Source organism: Phascolarctos cinereus, unplaced genomic scaffold, assembly GCF_003287225.1.
Source record: "Phascolarctos cinereus isolate Bilbo 61053 unplaced genomic scaffold, phaCin_HiC Scaffold_1;HRSCAF=81, whole genome shotgun sequence".
Classification (NCBI taxonomy): Eukaryota; Metazoa; Chordata; class Mammalia; order Diprotodontia; family Phascolarctidae; genus Phascolarctos; species Phascolarctos cinereus.
The window spans coordinates 71,225,875-71,250,935 of NW_027555514.1; the positions used below are offsets into that span (position 1 = coordinate 71,225,875).

The following is a 25,061-nucleotide window of genomic DNA, read 5'->3' on the forward strand; positions in this document are numbered from 1 at the left end:
CAAATTTTGGAATTGTGCCTAATAGCTTGCTCTGACATCTATCTACAATTCACATGGGAAAAGAGGTTTTCAGGCGACAAAATGTCCAATCAAATTATGGATAAGACCAAAGGCTCTAGAAGCCATGGTATCTTGGTTTCTTTGCTTTCCTAACAGGTTCTTGGGTTTTATTATAAAAAGGGTTTTAATCCAGAACTTTATATATTCTACATTTGTTGCAATGTCCCAAAAAAGAAGGTTAGGCTGACAGGTTGACAACTTCCACCATGAAAAATGCAATGGTAGATATTTTAGTCACCATAGGCAGTTAGGTGATGCAATGGACAGAGCACTAGACATGGGGTCAGGAAGATATGAATTCAAATCTGGCCTTAAACACTTAATGTATGACCCCAGGCAAATGACTTAATCTCTGTCTGCCTCAGTTTTGTCATGTATAAAATGGGGATAATAATAGCACCTACCTCTCAGAGTTGTTGTGAAGATAAAATGAGATAACGTTTGTAAAACACTTTGTAATAAATGCTAAATACCATCAGCCTCGTGATCATTGCAAGTGTCTGTGGTAGTATCAGTAACACAACAAGCAGGTTACAGTGTCCTAGAATGTGAGAGCTGGAAGAGACCTCAGGGGTCACCCAGCCACAGAACCGAAACATCGCACACAGAAAGAGGAAATTAATTACTCAGGTTCACGGAGTGGGTGTGGGAAAGAACTGGGGCTCAGAGCCAAATCTCTAACCTCAATCTCATACACTGCATGGCCTCCCTGCCTCCCTGGCTAGTTCTTCATCCTTTTATACACACTCAAGCTCCTTTTCTCACCAAAACACAACTTTCTCATTTCTGTCTTAGAACCATCCAATATTTCAGTCCCCTCACCTATCTCATCCCTACAGTAAAGATACCAGATTTGAATATGCTTCCCTAAAACTTTGGAGTTCCCGTTATAATACTTTGACCTTGCCTTTAAATTGTCCTTAAGAGAATAAGGCATACGTTGGTATTATTTAATGCCTCATTCTTAAATTCAGCTATAATGGGATTGAAGAAGTAAGAAGCTGGAAAAGGATGGCCTTTCTCTCAGGCTGCCCTTAGAATAGGCATAGCAAATATGACTTGGGGCCCAATACCTTAGAGGTGGAATACTAGATGCAAAGGGAATACCAACACAAGCATGAGCTCGTTCTGGGAACTGGGTCTAAATGACAGAATCCAAAGCCTGGGTTGCCTGCCTCAAATCTCATTAACTTCATCACATCATTTAGGATTTCCAGGTTACGTACTTCGAGTATCACCAGTCAACGTGAACCAAACCTCCTGAAGTTGTTCTAAAAGAGAATTATGGTGATAGATTTAAATTAATCATAATATTCATGGAGAGGAAAACATCCTGCTTTAAACAGTCACATTAAAACATCAAAAGTCACTGAATTTTTATGAATTAATAGTTTTATTTTTCTCACTCCTGTTTGCACAAATTTAAGACATTAAAAATGAAATGATGGAATCTAATAGCCAGGACTCTGGACTTCACTTGACTTTGATCTTTCTTGCTCTCCAAAGTTAATCTACAAATTAATCTGCAATTCTATGATTCTGTTGTGTGTATGGGGAGATGTCAGAGGCTGAAGGAGGTGGAGTTGAGGGGTTGGGAGAGAATCTAGGGAGAGATATATTGTTTCACAGTGGAAGGCTAGAAAACTTAATACTAACAATTTCTATATGGACTAGGGACAAGGACTGGACCTCTGATTTCATCACATAGGAAACTCCTGGTTAGGCAAACTGCCTCTTGTTGTCATTCAGTTGTGTCCAACTCTCTCCATAACCCCATTTGGGGTTTTCTTGGCAAAGACACTGGAATGGTCTGCTATTTTCTTCTCCAGATCATTTTACAGGTGAGGAAACTGAGGTAAACAGGTCAAGTGACTTTCCCAGGGTCACACAACTAGTAAGTGTCTGAGGCCATATTGGAACTCAAGATGAGTCTTCCTGATTCCAAGCCCAGGTCTTTATCCACTGTATCACCTAGCTACCCTAAACCCCTTCTACCAATTCAGAGTATCACCTTTTCTTAACTCATAGCATGAGAGAGTTATCTACCTAGAAACCTGAGAGGTTAAATAATCTGTTCAGGGTCACCCAGTCAGATTTTCCCAAGCTCCAAGACTGAGTCCTTAGCCACTATTTCATTCTGCCCTGTTAACATACTCTAAAAAATACAGAGTAAAGGGGGAAAAATATATGGAGTAACAATTCTAGGAAAAGAAACTCAGGTTCATCTATACATTATTTAACAATAAGGAACAAGCCTTATGAAACAGATCCTAGGATCCTTCACTTGAGCTGAATGTGCATCCCTCACCTACCTGTGAGACAAAGTATATCTTTATGCATCTGGTGATTTCCTATGCAATGGAGAAGTATGATATTCAAAAGGGATTGTTTTAATAGGGCTGGTAATGAGATCTGGGTAAAAAAAATCTCCCTGTTAATTTAGCAGGCCTCCTGAGATGTCAAAACCCTAGTATGCAGGTGTTTTAAAATTTCTTCCCCAATCATGACCCCAGCCTGCCCCCTAGTTTTGACAAGAGGTTTTAAATATTATCAGCAAACCTTCATGAGGGTGTTTCTCCCAAAAATCCCTAAGTGAGGTGCCAGTGTGAACTGCTTGATTTGGTCAGGACTGGCTTCGTTTTTCATGGAAATTACTAATTTGGCACTATGTCCCACAAATTAAAAAGCAACCTCTTCTATTGAGCTTTAAGCTCTAGAATGTTTCCAACCCCAAAGGAAAGCAAACCACTTAGATGGACAACTTCCAACCGCCCAGCTGCTGAGGTGTTCTGACCTTTGGGCTTAACGCATGCATCAGGCCCCTCGTAACTGGACGTAGATAAATGACTCGCAAATTAAAAGAAACATTTTTATGATTCACGGCAGTAGCTTGCTTTTTGGGCTACAAGGTTAAAAGTGAACAGTAAACCTTTTAAGGTTATTGAAACTAAATTATTAACGCTGTGTTTCACCTTCTCTTTGTCCTCTTTATGGCATTCTCCGTGATTACTCATGGAAACTCCACTCCTACAAGTTGTAAATCAAATGAAAATCTTTAAAGTACAAAAACAGCTGATTAAAATTTTCATCCCCAGGGGAGCTACAGATGATGGGAAGCCACATAATGCATTTTTAAAATTTGAAACTTCTGACAGCCCCTCTTTTTAATGTGTTGTGAAAATTGAGCACTTTCATCTTCAGAAGTAACCAAAAAGTAGATTCCCACCTTTAAAATCCATTTGCGACTTTCAGAATAAAGAATACTTTTTTTTCTCAGTGTGCTTACACCTGGTGTATCACACACAGAACATGGTCTACTGAAAATTTATGTATTTTCCTTTTTTTTAAAACCTCAGATAAGAACTACCACCAAAAAATTTTTTACTATGTAGTCAATCCATGCACAAAGAGAAATTTCTTTCTGAAAAATATGAATATATTAAGGTAGGAAAGGGTAAGGATTTAAAGTCGGGTGGACTTAGACTGTACCAAAACAGATCATCATAATGGACAGGCCTGACCATATGAATTTTCCATTGCTCCATGGTAATGGGTAAGCCAGTTAACAGTGATGACAATGATAACTTATATTTACCTCCTGCAATGTTGGGTACTATAAGGGTTAATATCTCCACATTTTATACATGGAAAGAAACTGAAGCTTAGGGGTTGAAGGGATTTGCCTATAATAATATATAACACAGCAGATAATGGACCTAGGGCTTGAACCCAGCTGCCCAATTGTATTCCCAATTTTCTGACAGCCCCAATATTTTTCTACAAGCCCAATAATTCTGACTATGAGACCAATACTTTTTCTACTTTAACATGTGATTGCTAACTTTCCTTAGCCTCACCAGCTTCCCCACCTGCATAACAAATTAAATAAAACTTGTGCTATTTACTTCAATTTATAGATAGTGGTATAGATTGTTGGAGGTGGAAGGGATCTTAGCAATTCCTCACAGGCTGTTGTGAGGAAACAACTTTGTAAACCTTAAAATGCTATATAAATTGGAATTATTATCATTATTATTCTGGTTAGATCTCAGCCACTCTTCCCCCATATAAGCTGCTGGGCCTCAGAAAAAAATGATACTGTCCCCTGCAGATGAAAATAAAGGGAAGCCAGCATTCGCTTACAGACATCGTTACCAGAACAATAAAGAGAGGCAGAGATCCACCTGCTGGTAGAAAGAGGAAAGAGAATCTGGTGAGAGCCTGCCTACCTGACTCACATCTGGGATTCAGCTTGGACCTGGGCAGAGACTACACTGGTCCTAGTAACAGGTAGCAAGACTCATCTAGCATTCCTTCACTTACTGGGACTGAGGCTGGACTCTATTATTTTGCCCTGTTTCATCCTCCTTTTGTCTTTAGCTGACATTTACATAGCCCTGGAAGATTTGCAAATAGTTTTTCAGACATTAAGACATTAGAGCCTCATAACATGCCTGTGAGCTATGTACTATTATAATCCCCATTTTACAGGTTTGGAAACTGAGGGGCAAAGATTAGTTTTTGCCTTTTGTTTTATCCCCAGAATTCCACTTGACCACAGAGCCTGACCACAACAAGCACTTAATTCACACACGTTGACTGACTCAGAGCCTTAAGTAACTTGCCTTTGGTCACACAGCTACTAAAGGGTTTGGGGCTGCTTTCTTTCTTATCATCTAAGACATTTTCCCCTCCCACCACCATTCTTCATTGATTTCTCCTTTCACCTTTGCTGTCTGTTCACTCCAAACTTCAACATAGCTAATGAAGAATGTGGAATCTCCTCTTGTGCCTTTTAAGACAGAAAAGGTTTTCATGTCCCTGGAATGGTTTAAATATAGTCCTGCTTGAAGAAAGGATAATCAGATGTGCTTTTTAGGTGCCTTCTAACCCTGTAATTCAATGGCAGGTAAAACTTCAGCAATTAACAGATGAAACTATAATAAAAATTCTCTTAAATGTGTCTAGGAATCAGCCACCTAAACCAACTTAATGGGGAAACCTGCTTAGGAAAGGAAAGTAATATATCACAAAGGGTTACTAAACATTTAATTTACACAACTTAGTAAGAATGAGTTGAGGATTTTCCTCTATTTGCAGAGCTGAAAATTAATGACAGGGCAAGTTTCTTCCCATCCCAAGTTTGGATAAGAGCTTGAAATATTTGGTTCATACAACAAGAAGCAGGGATTTCCTTATAGAATAACTATCTTTAAACATTATCAAGCATGTGCTCTTAATGACAATGAAATGACTTTGAAAAGTAGGGGAGAATAATATGGAATTTATGGGATCTGTTCCCACATATTCAGGAGTCCTCTCACTGGGCTGAAACCATTCACATTCTTAGATTGGATGGTATCCTCCGGAGGGGAATGAATTTCTGGAAACCCACTGTAAACCTCTATTATCATTCTTACTTTTATTTTCTTTCTTTAAAGATAATGAACTTCAACTAGAATTCTTTTTCTTTATCATTTGTAAAAAGGTGATAATAACATCTGTAGTTCCTTTATCAGGGTTGTTGTGGAGCTCAAATGAGATTACAATGTATTTTTTGCAAATTTTAAAAGCGCTATATAAATGTCATGCTGCTGCTGCTGCTCTTTAAAGTTATTCATGAGACATTAAATGAAATCATCTCAGTTGCATTAGTTTTGGTTTGTTAATTTATTCATTCATTCATTTATTCATTTGTTTATCTTTGCAGCAGACTTGTGGAGAACTGATAGGTGAGAAACCCTGCTCTACAAGGTGGATTGGTAAATGCCAACAACATGGGCACTTGGGATTTCAGTGATACCTAGGGTCCAGTGCTATTTCACATTAGAGGCAGGACTGAAGCCAGTCTGGAAACCCACTGGACTTCCTGACTCAAAGGCCAGCCCTCTAATCCACAAGGTCAGTCTGGTTTCCAGTTTGAAGTCTGATATTATGGAAAGGTTACTACTTAGTTGGACTAGGGTAATTTTCACAATATTTAGGGAAGATTTCATGGGAAACATGGACCAAATTCCATTCTTTGGTATTACAAAAAAAGATACAATTTTTACCTATGGCAAAGAAAAGAAACAAAGCCTACACTACATGGAAGGAAGGAAGGAAAGGAGGATGGAAGACAAGAAGGAAGGAAGAAAAAGAAGGAAGGAAGGAAAAGAAAAGGAAGGGAAGGAAATGCTGGTTATTATTACATCTTACAAAGTTAAAAAAATATGGTTCAGGTACAACAATAAGAAGTAAGGAGGACAAAGCTCTAAGAGAAAGGATACATATTTGTGATCCATGATAGGCAATACAAGCCTTAAGCAGAAGAGTGTAGAGTAACTGAGAGGAAATAATAAAAATTGAGTTGCGTTGGTGTCAAATCTGATGTGGTCTGACAATCTCCAGGTTTTTCCTTAGATAGGCTATTTCATTAGGACTGTTCAGATATCTGTCATTCAGTTCAAGAACCATCAAATCATTGTACTTTTTTGTATGTATATCACAAAAAAACTACAAAGAAACTCGGGAGGAATCTGGTCAGTGTCAGCTGGAATTATTTATTATTTTTGTTGAATAAAGTTCGACAAATCTTTCTTGGGAGGTTTTAGTTCTTTTATTTTAGAACATTAATATGTTTGATTTTTCTAGCAACAATGATCTCTTTAGGGTTCACAGGAAGGGAATGCCCAACAGATTAATATCCACTAGTAAATATTAAAAATCCAATAAATTGTTTTCTTTTGCTCTTCCTTCTTCATCACCCTCAACAAACTTTTATCATGCTTGCCACACCCCTGCTTTTGACATAGGGGACTCCCTTGTAGGGGGCAGTGTGGCCAATAGGCTTCCCTCTTACCTACATTAGTGTCTTGTACTGTCAGCATCTTCCTCTCCCCAGTCCAGAATCATACTGGGCTAGAACCTAGTCGGGAGAGTGAGATGGAGAAACGCTATGAACTTATAGTCTCTTGCTTTACAAATATCTACCATCTCCCAGTCCCAAAAGATCCCATTCTTTTTCTTCAGTTATTTTTAAAAAGGTCCCTTGGGCCATTTTCCTAATCCTACCACTTCAGGTTCTTGGTTTCCTGACTTCTTAAAAGATGGAGTGGAGAAGTAGGAAATGGCAGGTCCAGACCACTAGAAAAAAGCAGATTTGTTTTCCTAGACGTCATAATAGGCTGGGTAAAAGAGATGTCAGACCATGGTTGGGATGGATTAGTGAGGAGATAGAATAAAGCAAATTTGAAGAGGAACATCCATTTACTTGAAGATGCTTCAAGAAGGAAAAACAAGAAGCCCTTGATGGCAGCTAAAGATTTTCTGCTCTCTTGATAGGTCACCAATTCACTAAGTGTGGTTTCTTATAGAATCTTAAGAGGTGAAAGGAATTGGGAAGTCATTTAATCTAACCCCCTCATTTTCCAGGTGAGTAAAACCAAGACCCAAAGACCTGAGGTGACTTGCTAGGAGTAGAGTCAAGCTTTACTGACTCTAACTCTAATGCTGTTTTTAAAGATCATTAAAAAAAAATATTTTGCTGATTTTTTTTCATTGGCATCATTCTAATGGGTGACTGTCCCGAGCCAAAACAAAGAAGTGAATAAAAACTAGTCAACATTTTGGCCCTGCCTGACAGTGTAAAGCCTCATTCAATACCTAATGTGTCACTTCTCTGCCCAAAGCGGGAATGCACATTAATGTTCTTTCCACTATACCGTGCTTACTGACCTATGGTGGTAGAGCGTTGAGTGAGTGCTGGAAGCATAATAGTATGTCCATGGTTTGGGACAGTCTAGTGAGAAATTCTAGCAAAAATCATATTGGATGAAAATGTATGGCTGGGATGTCAATATTGGCAGGCCAAATGAAAGAAGCATAAATAGAAGGGACTACCAAATGGGAGAAAAGGAAAGAAAAGAATGAGATTTTCTTTACAAAAGAGTCTAAATCTATTTCTCGATGTCTTATCCATGAGGCCTGATAACAGGATGTGAATATACATGAAATATGTGACAGCTACAATCTATACTCCTTAACATCAGACTAAGAGTTTTGTTTATGAACTGGATGCAGTTCATCAGTTTCCTGCTTGAAATGCTGGTCTTTAATGGCCCTGATTCTGTGAAAGTCAGGAAATAACTGATATTTTGATATTTGATATTGATATTTTCTATTATCCAGAGTTCTGCATCTTGAGTAAATTTCTCACACATCTGTGTGTATGTATGTGTATGCAAACACATACATATAGAATCACAGATTTAGAGATGGAGGCAGTCAGTATTAGTAATAGTAATTGTTATTAGACTTCCATAGTGCTTTAAAGTTTGCAAAGCACTTCATAATTAGCTCATTTTATCTTCACAACAACTCTAGCAGGTAGGTGATATTATTATTCCCATTTTACAGGTGAAGAATCTGAAGCTTAGAAAAGTCAAGTGACTTGCCTGGAGTCAAACAACCACCAAGTGACTGAATCTGGATTTAACTCAGTTCTTCTTGAGTCCAGAGCTATCAGTCTACCCACTGTGTCACCTAGCTGCCATCTAGTCCAACCACAGATGTTTATATGAGACCCATAGAGGTTACATGGACTGCTGAAGTGGACACATGCAGGAAATAGCAGAGCCAGGATGTAAACCCAAGTTTGCTCACTCCAAATCACTCTCTGTACTGTACCAGGCTACAGAAGTCATTGAAAAAGGAAATGCTAAAGTGTGAGTGGATGTGGAAATTGCCCCCTTTTTTGTGGCACTGTAAGGAGTTCCAGTGGCTCCAACTCATGCTCCAACTGCCACCCACAGGATAGGCAAGCCAGCCTAAGTGAAGCATCAAGGTACTCTGAGGAAGAGACAGGAAGTAGCCATCAAACCGCCACATCAGATCACCAGGGAAATAGCCTAGGACCCTGTACCCCAAAATCCTGGAAATAACAGTGTCCCCTAGCCACTGAACTTGCTTCAAGCCCAGTCACTTCCACCCTTACCCAGGGGAGCAACCCCTATGGAGAAGAAGCTACCCCTCTCCATCAATCATCAACCAATTGCTGCCCACTGACCAGGCAAGCCAGCCTAGCTGAATCAGCAAGGCACCCTGAAAGACAGCCCAGAGGAGGCACACCAAACCACTACTATCATTTCTCCTCATTCCTAAGTGAAGGGAACCTAGGGCCCTAAGCCCAAGAGTCCTCAGATAGTAGCATCTCCCATACCACCAGCCCTGCCTCCCAACCCAGCCCCTGAAGCAATCATTATTGCTATCAACCCTTGTGTGACCTGGCCAATGCCTCTACAGGTGCTATAGCCCCTGCTTCCTCAGCAGCTATGGCTTATGAGGGTCTGGGAATGAAAGTTCTCACTACCAAAATCTTTGTGATATTGAACAGTTCAAGTGCATAAACAGATATTGACTTTTCAGTGGAAATAACATTACAGAAAATGTAGCACTATTTGTTTTGGTGATGCACCCTAAGGACCCAGTGGTCTTTCCCTCTGATTGGAAGCTAAAACACCCAATAGGTGGAGTCTCCCTTTTTAAAATATGAGCTCCTTGAGTGAAGGGATTGTTTTGCTCTTCTATTTGCATCTCTAGCTCTTAGTATAGGACTTTGTATGTAGTAAATGATTAATAAATGCATTTTCATTCATTCATTCATAATCTACTTAGAGCTATCAAAGTTCAGCAAAAAAGTATTTCTTTCTCTGAAGTTTAAAGCATCCATTATGAGTAGTATTCTGTAGCATAAATCATGTACTAAAAATTTAAGCTTATGACAAAGAGTCAATCAATGTCAGCATAAATGACTGTTAGTCAGTCACTACAATGTAAAAATAGCCATGTTAACACTATCTACACAATAATGGTCCAGGTCTACTCCATTGGGAAAATATCCACCAAACTTGTGTTTGGCATCATGTGGACAAAGCAACCCCACTGACTGACTGCATTTTTCACTTCCCATGAATTTGTTCCATAAATATCTATTGAGCACCCACTGAATCGGACAGTTCTAGGATATACAAGATAAATTAAAAATCACCCTTGTCTTCAAGAAGCTTATAATCTAGTATAGTATAATAATACACATAATATAGATAGTATAATAATAATTGTTTTTATTGTTATTTCCATTAATATAATACTTTATAGTTTAAAAAGTACTTTTCTCATATCACTGAAGAAGATGATAAAATACTATTATTCCCACTTTACAGATGAGGAGTCTGAGATACAGAAAAGTTAAATGACTTTCCCAGAGTCACACAGCTCCTAAGTGTCAGAAGTTAAGATTTAAACCTAGGTTTCAATTCCAAATTCAGCACTCTGTCCATTAAACCCCCCAATTGGGGAGAAATCCTTGTCCTCTCTTTCTAACCTAATTCACTGAACAGTTAGCCATTAGGCTTTATTCATTGGGTATCTATTATAAAATCATTTCATGGTTCTAGCTGTGTATGTAAAGTTTTAAATAGTAGCTTTGGCTCTATTTCTGCCTTTCATCAGTTGAGGTGTGAAAACAGGAAACCCAAACCCCTTCACTGTGGCTGGTTCTGGGTGGGGCAACAATAGAGGGAGAACAGACGGACCTTAGACTCTACTTTGGGGACAGCTAGATATGCAGTGGATAGGTGGTGATCTGAAGTCAGGAAGACCTGAGTTCAAATCCAGCCTCAAACACTAGCTGTGTGACCCTGGGCAAGTCACTTAACCCTGCTTGCCTCAGTTTCCTCATCTGTAAAATGAGCTGGAAAAGGAAATGGCAAACCACTCCAGTATCTCTGCCAAGAAACCCCCAAATGGGATTACAAAGAGTCGGTTGTGGCTGAACAACAATAAGCTCTACTTTAATACATGGGATAGCCCACAATTCATAGCAGTCATTTACAAAAGCCATAGAAACCAGAGAAGTCCTAACTTTGTAGGCTTTTTACAGTAATCGTAAGGAGCAGAGAGAACAGTCGCCATGTCCTGCTTCTCTTCCTACAATCACTATCCTTATTGAATAATCAGGGGCAGAGTAGAGGGTTCTCTTTCTTTTTTTGCCCTAAAATCCTTCATGGAAATAGATGATTAAAAAACATGGTCTACATTTGAAGGGCTGAGCATTTTTAAATTTAACAGCTGCAAAGTAATAGTGAAAGACATTTCGATAAAACTAATATATAGGGTGTTCTTTGAGGGGAAAAACAGATTGGATGTGTTCCATGTCTAGAGACCCCCTCAGGCACTTGAAGTACTCTCTCTCTGCTCTTCAAATTGTTTTTTTCTTTAATCATCCTAACATAGGGGCTGTCTTAACCTATTGTGCCCTGTACCTCCAAACACAAACCAGTCATCTGGAAAACAAGGTCTCTTTTTCAGTTTCTTACTATGATGGCAGAGGTAAGAAATATGAATGCTCTCTCTGTCTGTCTCTCTCTTTCTCTGTCTGTCTGTCTTTCTCTCTCTCTCTCTCTCTCTCTCTCTCTCTCTCTCTCTCTCTCTCTCTCTCTCTCTCTCTCTCTCTCTCTCTCAAAACCTGGCTCTTCTCCACAACATCTCAGTTCCTGACTCAGTTTTAGTTATATGTAGAAGAATAAGGTTCATCCCATCAACAGAAGTTAGCTATTATTTTCAAGTCTGATTTTTAAAACAGCATACCAAGATATTGATTGCAACACTTTCTACAATAACAAAGATCTGGAAACAGAGTGGGTGCGCACTGATTGGCAAATAGTCAAACAAACTGCAGGATATGAATGTAACAAAATATTACTGCACTCTAAGACACAATGAAGAATTTAGAAAATTACATATGAACTTATGTAGAGTGAAGCATAACAAGGAAAACAATAAATTCAAGGACCACAGCAATGTTTATGAAAAGAACAATACAGAATTTAATGCATTGCAATTTTAATGACTAAGATTTGTCCTAGAGAAGAGAGGAGATGATGAATCTCAACTCCCTTCTTTGCAAAGGTGAGTTATTATGGTTGTGGAATATTGCGTACACTGTCTGACATAGCTTTTATGTAGTTTGGTTTTACTTAATTATTGTTTTTCCCCCTTGTCTACTAAGGGTAGGGGAATGGCATTTTCAGAAATAACTGTTTTATATGTGTGTGTGTGTGTGTGTGTGTGTGTATACACACATATATATATTAAGGCACAGATATAACTTTACAAGAACTAAAAATTAAAATGCAAATTGAAAAAATTGAAAAGCAAACATACAAAAAGCCTAGTAACACAACCAAAAATCCTTTATTACTAGCTGATTTTGTGTAATGGTGAAATAACGTGTTTTGCTCAGAAGACAAGGAGGCGTAAATGAATGTAATTTCATTAATTGTGTTTATATATATATATATATAGTGCTTGGCCATTTAAAACCTACATTTTTTGCAAAATGGATAATTTTGATTATATTAAATTGATAAGTTTTTGCACAAAGCCAATGCAACCAAGATTAGGAGGGAAGCAGAAAACTGGAAAAGAATTTTTACAGCCAGTGTCTCTGATAAGGGCCTCATTTCTAAAATATATAGGGAATTAAGTCAAATTTATAAGAATACAATTCATTCTCCAATTGATAAATGGTCAAAGGATATGAACAGGCAGTTTTTAGATGAAGAAATTAAAGCTATCTATAATCATATGAAAAAATGCTCTAAATAACTATTGATTAGAGAAACACAAATCAAAACAACTCTGAGGTACCACATCACACCTATCAGATTGGCTAACATGACAAAACAGGACAATGACAACTGTTAGAGAAGATGTGGGAAAATTGGAACTTTAATGCGTGGTCGGTGGAGTTGTGAACTGATCCAACCATTTTAGAGAGCAATTTGGAACTATGCCCAAAAGGCTATAAAGATGTGTATATCCTTTGACCCAGCAGTAGCACTTCTAGGGCTGTATCCCAAAGAGATCATGAAAAAGGGAAAAGCACCCACATGTACAAACATATTTATAGCAGCTCCTTTTGTGTTGGCAAAGAATTGGAAATTGAGGGGATGTCCATCAATTTGGGAATGGCTAAACAAGTTGTGGTATATGTGTGTAATGGAATACTGCTGTGCTATAAGAAACGATGAGCAGGCAGACTTCAGAAAAACCTGGAAAGACTTGGATGGCTGCTGAGTGAAGTGAGCAAAACCAGGAGAACATTGTACACAGTAACAGCCATGTTGTTCAATGACTAACTTTGATAGACTTAGCTCTTCTCAGCAATGCAAAATATCTAAGACAACTCCAAAAGCCTCATGATGGAAAATGCTATCCACATCCAGAGAAAGAACTATGGAGTTTGAATGCATATCGAAGCATACTATTTGCTATTTTTTTCTTCTGTTTTGTTTTCTCTTTCTTGTGGTTCCTCCTATTGGTTCTAATTCTTCTTTACAGCATGACTAATGTGAAAATGTGTTCAATAGGAATGTATATGTAGAGCCTATATCAGATTGCACTGTCTTGGGGGGGGCAGTGAGGGAAGGGAAGTGGAGAAAAATTAAAACTCAAAAGCTAATGGAAGTGATCGTTGAAAACTAAAAATAAATTAATCAATAAAAACCCCTATATTTTAAAACTATATTGTTATAAGCAATCCTTTATTGTTTGTAAATTAATTTTTGCTCACTGAATTATATTATTTCAGAAAACATACTACATTACATAATACCTTTGCTAAACTTTTAATGGTAGCTAGTTGGCACAGCAGATAAAATGCAGGGCTTGGAGCCAAGAAGATTCATCTTCCTGAGTTCAAATCTGGCCTCATTCACTAACTAGCTGTGTGGCCCTAGGCAAGTCACTTAATCCTCTTTGTCTCAATTTCCTCATCTGGAGGAGGAAATGGCAAACCACTCCAGTATGCTTGCCAAGAAAACCTCAAATGGGGTCATTAGAGTCGGCCACGACTGAAAGCGACTGAACAACAACAAAAGACTCATAAAGGTCATACAGTTTCCATCTGTTTTAAGATGCTGGTGCTCTCTGCAGCTTTATTTGATAACTTGATTTAGAAAGTTGCAATCCTTATTCAAGTGGGATCAAATTTCAGGACCATTATTAACTTACAGAACTTTCCTAGAGTAAAGATGCAAAGAAAACATAACTTTTCCAAGGCAAAGTGATTTTTAGAGGCAGTCTCTCTCCCAATCTCCTCACACAGCAAGTCATTGTTCTCTGCCATGCGTAGATTCAGCTTTAAATCTTTATTTTTCTGAAAGCTCTCCTGCTTGTTAACGTCCTGACCTTGGCGTCTGGGCTGCTACTAAAGCTAATGTGCTATACTCAGACAATGCAGACTATTGGGAAGGAATAGAAGCACCCTTAGTGATGTTACTGAACTCATGAGGGATATATTTGACTTTTTGGCCCAAGAGAATCTACTTATTAAACACAACCTGAGTGAATAACAGTGCTGCCTGTTGATAAGTAAAGTAAAAACAATACATATTTTGTCCTGTTATAAAAATAGCACTTTTACCAAGAAACAGGATTTCTATTTTTACCTCCCTCATTATGATAGCAAAGACAAACTGTAAGATAACTCATACATGAGCCTAAAGACTGAAATGCATTTGGAAACCGCTTACTCAATGAAAACTGGACATTTAACAGAACTGTTATAAGTGTTTAGAGGCTTATCCAAGACCCCCTTCCCTAAAGCCTAGCCAAGGATGACAGCCATAGCATTCCCAATAGATTTCTAGAAGTCAGCATACAAAATGTGAACCGATTTTTTAAAAATTCATATATGACAGTTGTAGCCTGACAAAACTTATAATGCCTTAGCTTCTGGGAGCTCAATCAGCAGAATTATCCACTATATTGATTGGGCAAAGGCAGCTCTAACTCTATTCAAAGACAGAAGTATAACTCTAAGAAAATTTTGCCCTTCCTTGTGTCTATGTGCTCTGAAATCTCAAGCTGGCCCTTGTCAGTACAGTTACGAAAACATAACAAAAAGTCACAACATGGGTTTCCCTTACAATTAAGGAAATAGTGCTATAGAGTGTTTTTGTTTAAATCATAAAGACACAGCGTACCAAAGAATAACAAAGCCACTCAGACCTGACCAAGAGTCCTCTTTCTCATATCTCTATACCTCATATAAACATTTCTGATAACCAGATAGCTATTCTCTGCTTAGGGACTTAGTGACAAGGGACCCACAGCTTTCTAAGGCAGCCCGTTCTACTTTTGGATGCTTCTACATAGTAGGAAGTTTTTTTTTTCTTAAAATGAGCTGAAATCAGCCTCTCTGTGCTGTCTACTCATTACTGCTAGCTCTTCCCTCTGGGGCCAATCAGAACAAGTATAATCTGTTTTCCATATGACTTCCTTTTAAACACTTGAATACAGTCATCACTGTCCCTTTCACTCCTCCCAAGTCTTCTCTTCTGTAACCTAAATATCCTTCATGTGATTCCAGGTACGGTACATTCTCTAGTCTTTGTAAACACGAAGGCTTCTTTAACATTAGAAACTATTTGAAAATCACTATGAGTTCAAAGTCAATAGGGAGCATTGAAAAGTAAACCCAAAGAAAAATACATATTTTGTGATATAGAGGAAGGTGGCAGAAATTAACTACTGGGGCAATGAGAAGACCTCAGGTGCAAAGAGTCAAGCTTCTAAGAAGCAGAAATGGAGGTGGGGGGGCAAACACATTCTAGACTTTGGGGACCAGCCTGTGTAAAGGCAAGAAGAAGATGGAAGGCTATGCATAAGCAAGAGCAGGTAGGCTAATGTAAAAACTGTCTATAAAGATAGCCTGGGATAAGATTCCAATGCACTTTAAATAAAAAAAAAAAGAGTTTATTTTTGATCCTCTAGGTAATAGGAAGTCATTGGAGTTTACTGAGCAAAGGAGGGATGTGGTTGGTTAGACCTGAGATTTAGTCATCTCAATACGACAGGTGTATAGGAGATGGTGTGTGGAGGGGAATGACTTGAGGCAGGTCATTGCAATTAACAGGGCTACTGCAATGGTCTGGGCAAGGAACGTTAAGGCTCGGAACTAGAATGGCAGTCATGTGAGTCAAGAGAAGTGACAGCTATGATACATGTAATAAAGGTAGAATAGATAGGACTTTGCAAGTGGTTGGATGTGGGCAATGACAGAGACAGAAGAGATGAGGATAACATCAAGATTACACATCTGTGTGACTAGAAGGATGTTATGTCCTCAACAGAAGTAAGGACAGTTTTCCCAGATAATAATAACAATAATAAAAGACTAATATCATTAAGCTCTCTTCTAATACATTCTGAAATGACTAAAAGCTTCTAACATAGAGAAACAGCTCATGCCACCTCAAAATAGAGATTTTTTTTTTCTGGGACAGAAGGTACTAAACTCAACAAAAATTCTGTCTCTCTTTGGGAATGAAGTAGTGACACAATCTTTTGAAAATGACTTTTGGGTCAGGGCAGCTAGGTGGTGCAGTGGATAGAGCACCAGCTCTGGAGTCAGTCAGGAGGACCCAAGTTCAAATCCAACCTCAGACACATAACACTCACTAGCTGCGTGACCGTTGGTAAGTCACTTAACCCCATTTGCTTCACCAGAAAAAAAAAACTTTTGGGGCCCTTTGTAGCAATGCAACTTATAGATTGTTACTCAAAGAATTAAAATGCAACTAAATCATATAAAAATCTCAAAGCTAAGGTCACATTTAAAAAATACTTAGTTGGATTGACTGGAGAACTATATAAAATCCTTCACAACTTCTTTTTCCAAAAAAAAAAATGCAATGAGGCATAAATTTAGACTGAATGAATTCTATTGCAGAATATGTTATAGGCACCCCCTGTGTGTCTGCTTTCAGCAAGGGGGGGGAGAAGATTTTTTTTTTTAGTACACGGCAACTTTAACAAAGAATGATTTAGCTACTTAAAATGATTATTCTCAGTATCTTGTAAAGATAACTTTAGAATAAAATAGAATTACCCACCTTAAGAAGAAAAAATATATATATATACATATTTTTTTGCTTAGGAATAAAGAGGACATATCTGACAGATGCTAAGGTCAATCCATCCAACCTTTACAGCTAATACAAAAGTGATTACAGCCCTCTCTACACATTTCTGTGTTGTGAGAATGTGCGTGTGTGTTTTTAAACTCTTACTCACAGATTAGAGTCTTGCTTCCTCAGGGTTTTGGGTTTCTTTAAAACAGATGGTCCAAACTGGGGGCTGAAGGAAACTGGTTTGATCCATTGTGTGGTTACAGAATGTTATCTTTGTTTGGTTAAAGCATCACACTGACTAGAGCAATAGTGCTAGGGTGACAGTTGTGAGTTTTCCAACTCTGAAGCTGGCCCACATGAAAAGAAAAGACAACAACTTGATAACACATTCTTAGCGGATTTATATGCTTGTGAAGATCTTATTTTCTGAAATTTGTCTACTCAATTACCCATATCTATGCTTGGTTTTCTTATTTAAGGGACACCATAAGCAGACTATAGTAACAATGGAAACAGTGATGTTCAGTACAAAGCTAATTAGAAAGAAAATAAAGCCATTAAAAAAAGCCAAAGGCACAATTTCCTGACCACATTTCTCTTGATTTACCTCCCCTCTCCTCCCCCCCCCACTGCCAAACTAGGAGCAATTCAAGGAAAATGTACTGCTTAAAATTCTGATTTATTTATGCTAATTTGGGCTTGAAATGATTTTGATTTAGAATCAGCCATTATTACAAAAATGCTCCAACTGAAAGTAGCACTTCCCCACGGTGGCTGGAACAGGAATAAAAGAACACCATCCTTGAATGCTTAGAAATTACATGTATTATTTTCCCATGCTTCAGGCCTCACATTTGTAAAATAAGGCCAAATGATTAGGAAGGTGGTTCATTCATGAATTTACCTTATAAATTCTGACCTAGTTCAATACCCAATTTGGGGTGCCACACCACATGGAAATGGACCTCAAACAGGAAAAAGACTGTGGGGACCAAGGGAACAAAGACAATTTAATAATTAAAATGACTCAAACCTATAATACTCAGCAGCAGCACCTCTAGCCACTCATATTAAAATAAATGCATATTCAGATGTTTTCCAAGGATGCCTCCTTTCTCTTTCAAATTCAAAAGAACTCCTTTCTAATCCAATACAATCCTTTTCACTCCCTGTTTCAGCAGCTGTCTTCCCTGATTTCTAATCAAAGCTGATGATAACTGGCTTTGGCAACAGATTGTAATATCCCAAATGAGTAATTAAAATGAGATATTTGTTCACTTTTTTCTCTGAGCCCTTGTTGCATCTTTCAGCCTCATAGAATCAGGCTCAGTTACAAGGGGTGCCCAGATTTTATTATTTGGTCGGGACCTCGAATAGCTATGTACAGGAAAGTTTGTCTCAAAAAACACATAGTGCTTTATAACGTGACGCAAATACTATATCCTCCTCACTTTTGCTGTAAGAATCCAAACACTTGAGATGGAATAAAGATAATAGTGGGCTTTGGTTTGGATCAGTCTGAGAAATAGTAAATATATTGAGGTCTCTATGACTCTTAATTGTTTACAAAGCACTTTGTAAGACATTATCTCAACTGATCTTAACAACAACCCAGTGAGAGTAGTACAGGTAAGTATTACTACCTGGAGTTTAAAAGGTTCTAGAGACATAATTTCTGGGTAATTTAATCCTTTTATTAGTGATGCCAACATTTTAATAAAAGAATGGTCATTTGGCCATCTCTCTCTCAGATCAAAGACAATCATAGTGGTGGGCTCAGGGTTTACATATCCTTTTGGAAGAGGAGTGTTGACAGGGTGGCAATCAACCCTGACTGGCTAACAATTAATGAGAGAATGAATATTACAATGAGGGGCTGGACCTGAACTTTAAGTCATTTATGGGTTTTTTTGTTGTTTTTGCTTTTGCAAGGCAATCAGGGTTAAGTGACTTGCCCAAGGTCACACAGCTAGTTAAGTATCAAGTGTCTGAGGCTGTATTTGAACTCAGGTCCTCCTGACTCCAAGTCCAGAGCTCTATCCACTACATCACCTAGCTGCCCCAAGTCATTTACTTCTTAAGTTAACCCCAGACTTGGGCAATCTATTCAAAGCCTTTTATGCCCCACCCAAGTCTGAGAAGAACACAATAACTACCCTACCTGTGTGGGGCCTGAACAAAAAAGTTAGTCCAATATCACTCATAGCAATGTCTTTCAAGAGACTGAACTTTTAGAATCAGGACTTTAGAAAAAGGGGAGGAACCCTGGATCTTCCCAAATCATTTATTATTAATAATCATTTCTCTCATAACTCATTTTACAGATGAGAAACAGCCCCAGGAAGGCTAGATGTTTTTTGCCCAAGGTTACAGCATCCAATAAATGAGGCAACTAGGCAGTGCGGTGAAGAGCTTTGAACCTAGAGTCCAGAAGATCTGAGTTCAAATTTAGTTTCAGACAATTACTAGCTGTGTGACTCTGGGCAAATTACTTGACCTCTATTTTCCTCAGTTTACTCATCTATAAAATTGGAAAATAATAGCACCTTTCTCCCATAGTGGTTGTGAGGATAAAAAGAGCTTTGAAACTTTAAAATGTTATGTAAATGCCAGCTATTATTATTAAGTACTGAAACGTAAGCCTTCTGGATTAAAATGCACTACACTACTGTGGCCTCACTGGAAATATGAGCCAGACTGAAGCCAGAAGCTTTTGAAGATCCCTAAGCAGTGTCCCCAAAGACATAGGAGTTTTATTTGTGATATTTCATCACAACATGTATCATCTTCCCCCACAATGGAAATTCATCATGGCCAAAAACAAAAACAAGATGGACTAAATTTTTATGAGGAAAGAAAAAAAAAATCACAGCCTATAATTTGGAGAGCAGGAAGGAGTAGGAAAAAAGAACTTTATCTATCCTTCACTCCTAAATAAAAATGATGTAAAGAAAGGACCTCTAAAAAAGGATTACAGTAATAATAGGAATGTCTAACATCTATATAAACTTTCAGGTTTACAAAGTAATATATATACATTATCTCACATGATTTTTCTCTGGAAAAGAATTGTAAATTCAGGGGATGCCCATGAATTGGGGAATGGCTAGACAAGTTGTAGCATATGATTGTGATGAATTATTATTATGATATAAGAAGTGATGAGTAGGATGGTTTCAGAAAAACCTGGAAAGACTTACATGAACTGATGCAAATGAAGGAAGCAGAACCAGGAGAACAATATACACAGTAACAGCAATAGTGTAAGAATGATCAACTGAGAAAGACTTAGCTACTCTGATCAAAACAATGATCCAAGACAATTCCAAGGAGCTCATGATGCAGACTGAAGCATACTTTTTCTTTCACTTTCTTGATTTTTCTCTATTTCTGTGTTTTCTTTTGTAACATAGCTAATACGGAAATGTTTTGTATGATTTTGTTTGTATAATCTATATCAAATTGCTTGCCTTCTCAAGGGGTAAGGGAGAGGCAGGAGAGAATTTAGAATTCAAAACTTTAAAAAACAAACAGCAGAAATCATATGATTCTTCCAACAACCATGAAACAAAGGTACTGGGAGTATCATTATCTCCATTTTACATCTGAAGACATGGATGCTTGGTGTTGTTATTTGACAAATGGTTACAGAGCTGGTTAACTAGCAAAAATCAGAGGTGGTATTCGAATTCATAACTTTCCTGACTCAATTTGTTCAGTCTTTCCATCTGCAACCCTGCCTCTATAAATGTAGAAATAGATACAACAGGACAAGTTAGATGGGCCTCTACCCTATTATCTGTTATCCTTTAAATTATGTTTTATCTAAGGGACATGAAAAATTTCTCCACATAAATGCTTTGAACACATGAGCACATCTAAATAGGGAGTGGGGTGGGAATTTAGGTCATCAGGGTCTAAGTTTTCTTAGAAAAACATACAGCAAGAAAAGGAGTTCAACAGCTCTCAAATTATGCTCATTTTAAAAATTCTGCATGATGGTAGTAACAGCTCAAAGGCTATAAATTTATTTTGATTCTGGCCAAAGGCAGGTATTTTAAGCTCAGTCCACTAACATCTTTCCTACTAGTGAGCCACTCGTCTATGAAATAGAAGTCCAGATGGAACAGCCATGAGCTATATTATATTAGTCATGAAAACAAGCATATGCTAGCCACTCAACAGCCTAACTCTGTGATATCCTCTCTCATTGCTTCGCAGAGAGGAAGCTATTTGACCAATATAACACACATTTAAAAGCAAAAAATACAAATATGGGAGAACAGTTACCTGATGGGAAAGGGGAAATGGTATTTGTATAAGCTCTTAATTTCATTAAATTTCAACCATACAAAGATGAGATACTCTGAGCTATTAAGTGCTATGCCTATATATGTGTGTATGTATGCATGTAGGTAGGTATAAAACATGCATGTGTCTTGCTTTATTTGATTGTATGCCTGCCAGATGAGTTGGAAAGAATATATTGGTAATAAAACCAAGGTTATAGGTTTGATCCCAGCATTGGCAGCATAAGACCTATACTAGAAAACAGCTCAATGCACAGCTTATTGATATTACTGCCACTTATTTCTTCTAAAATGATGGATAAAACACGTATTTTGAACCTATACTAAAATACACAAACATATTTTTTCCCTTACTAGACTGTAGGTTCCTCAAGGGCAAATACTATTGTCATGTACCTTAAAAATTTATCACAGTGCCTTTTACATAGTAGGTATTTAACAAATGTTTCTTTAATTGAATTTACAACCTAGAACATAAGGAGATGCTGACTTGATAGGAAGAAGGAGCCCAGTGGCATGGTATGAAAGGAAAAGCAAGATTCCACCTTCTTTTGAAGCTTTGAATGAGCACATCACTACTTCCTTAGAGGCAGTGTAACTCTGAAGTGGGTATGGCTATAAGTTAGCTTCCCAGCAACCTTCAGAGAGTTGACTTCTAGCTCCCTGTTGGCAATTGGCTGCTCAGGGAGCTAGTTGCAGGGTTTTCTAATGAGAAGCTTTCTCAGGAAGTGAGACCAAGTGGCTTAAATTTATTTTCACTCAGTGAGACACAGATCTCCCAAAATCTACAGTAGGAGGAAAAACTGGGAATGGGACTATTTATACAGACATTCTGAAGAGCTAAAAATGAAATCAACTCCTGACATAGCAGTGATAATGGATATTTGATAAATAATGGAAAGGGGGAGGAAATACATTCCAAGGAGATATAGCCTGCTACTAAAAACTGCAAACACAGTCTTAAAAATCGCATCAGGTAAAAACAGAAATCAAGCTATAGAAGAACAATATCAGCACTTAAAGGGTTGCTAAAGACTACCAGCAACGTAGTTTTAATGGAGAAAACAATGAACTATAAAAAAAAATTTGGATTCCCATCCCAATTTGTCTGCTCCCTTTTTCATCTTTATAATGAAGGGCAATGAATGAGATAATCTATGACACTTCTTCATGTGTTAACTTCCTATGATAGTATGACTATAAACAAAGAGATTTTTAAAATGAAGAAATATTGACTCCAAGCTTCCTCAACAATAAGCAAGCCAACCTCACTGCTGCTCAGTGCTTGGATATTGAAGAATGATTATCCCTTGAAGGACCTTGTTAAAAAGTGTACACATTGAAAATCACTTAGAAACTAATTCTCCATTTGCAGCCACAGTTTAGGAAATGGGAAAAATCCATTTGCATTTCTATCATGTTAATTCTTGTGTTACGCTGGTGTTACTAATAACATAAAATATTTAAAATGTGTGTTATACACAGAGCCAATTATAATCATTGAGTGAGAAAACAATTTTACATTGGGAACCTAAAAATAGCCTGTTATCCTGCTGCATGAGATCCTGTGCGATGAAATACCTTCTATAGCCAATTAACGACTCAGTGGTTCATCGCTTGACATGCTTGTTCCAGTTCAAAGAGTTCAATGGAATAGACATCACTGTGGCTGATACCCATATTTACTACACAGGGGAAGAAAAAGTGTACACATAGAAAAATTGAAATTTTTTTTCAGATTCCAAATCACCATTTGAACATGTGCATGGCATCTATTTCAAGTAAATTTGTCTTCAGCTATAGACACAGAGAGAACTCCCTATCCTTATTCATCTTCCAATAGGGCAGTCAGATGCCACTGACAGTAAAAGTCATTGTATAGCCCCAAATTTTCACTTGTACTAGAACTGAATATACTTTAAAGTTATTGTTCTGGAGCTTAGCAATCTGTTGTTATTGTTGTCGAAAAATGTACATTTATTATACACTTAGATTTGGGGAAGAAAGAAGCCTTCTAATGCAGGTGTCTAAAATACACCCACCATTCACCTGTTTTGAAAAGTTCAACTCATACCTCTTTCTCTCTGAAGCCTTCCTGGATTCCCAGGACCAGCAATGACCTTCCTCCTCAAACTTCATATAGTTTGCAACTGTATAATGCCCTTACTGCATTACATATTATATTTTTCTCTATATTAGTGTCTTGTAACCCGCACGAGTCTATAAGCTCCATGAGAGCAGGAACTACATGTTATCTGACTAATCTTTGTATCTCACCCAGCAGTTAGCACAGTTAATTGCATACAGTTAGCATTTACTAAATGTTTGTTGCATGTATGACTCAATTTCTTAAGTATGGGTGCAAATGAAGTGAGAAGGATGTGCAGTAGTTTGTACACTGGAGAAAGAAAGAAGGCTGATGCGTTCATAAAACTGCCAATGTCTTTAAAATGCTGTTTCCACTGAGCTTCAGCTTAAACACTACTGTACAGTAACAGGATAGTCCTTCAGACAATGTTTAATTACCTAATGTTATTGCTTACGATTTAAAACTAATTGGAATACGACTTTGTTTAGTGTAAATAGACATCTCAAAAGAAGCTGATTAAGGGATAATATGTTTCTTACTCAGGAAACATTTAAAGGAAATCAGCAAAATGTTGTGTCTAGTTAAGCAGAGTGCCCAGTGGTTCTTGAATATCTAAATAGGAAGAACACATGGAAAACTAGAAAAAGTAAAAGCCCCTAAAATAACTTACACTCTTTGTTTCAGCCTGACACCTATTCTTGAAAACAGAAGCAGCCCCCGAGTGGAACTACTGTGGGTGAAAGAATATTGGGCTTGGGGGGTAAACAGAACAGACTTTGAAAAATGGTGGTGACATTTACTAGGTGACCATATAAATCTTTTAACCTCTTGGAGCCTCAATTTCCAAATCTGCAAAATGACAGTAATAATACATATGTTACCTATATTACATGTTTCCAAGAAAGCTCTGTGTAAACTTTACAATGCTATATATTTAATATGTTTTGTTTTTTTCTGGGGAAAAAAACACTATTTGTCCAGGATTGAGGGTCTTAATTAGGAATGCTGGCACCTAGGCCAATTCAGTCGTAAGTTATGGTCAGAAACCCCTGGCCTGATGCTTGCTACAGAGACAAGCACGTACTGCACCCCTACAGAGTATAGGCATCCTATAGGCTCTAGCTGTTTAACTCCATTAGCATAACACAGCAATCAATCCCATTAGGTGTCTGTACAACAGAATGTCAGTGAAAGTAGTTAGGCAGGCAGAACCAGGGAGAGGGGACTGATAGCAACATACCCCTGAGAGGGTGATGCCTACAAGCTTTGGGGCACGTGAAGGGCAACCTTCTTGGGGAGGAAGCCCCACCTTCCAATAGGTGTCAATGATCTGGGTCAAAGACCCAACCACCTCTATATTAGTTCTAGCTCTTCAGGATTATTACCATTCTCACCAGTGTTCTGCAATACACAATGACTTAAATTAGGCATATAGTACTTTGCTAGTACACTTCAAAGTCCAACACTTGTGCCTGACTGCCGAATACCCTAATGCCTACAGAAATCTATGCAAAAATACAAAGGTCCATGATAATTCTGAAGGACCTATGATGAAAAATGCTATTTGCCTCCAGAGAAAGAACTGATCGAAATCTGAATGCAGATTGAAGTATACTATTTTCCACTTTGTTTTTCTTGGATCTT

The 25,061-nt window shown here is 37.9% G+C and overlaps 1 protein-coding gene across 12 annotated transcripts in view; it reads right to left on the minus strand.

Annotated features, from left to right (window-relative positions):
* PARD3 (par-3 family cell polarity regulator) overlaps window positions 1-25,061 on the minus strand; it is a 715,544-nt gene that overhangs the window by 120,597 nt on the left and 569,886 nt on the right. The gene's annotated exons all lie outside the window — the stretch shown is intronic.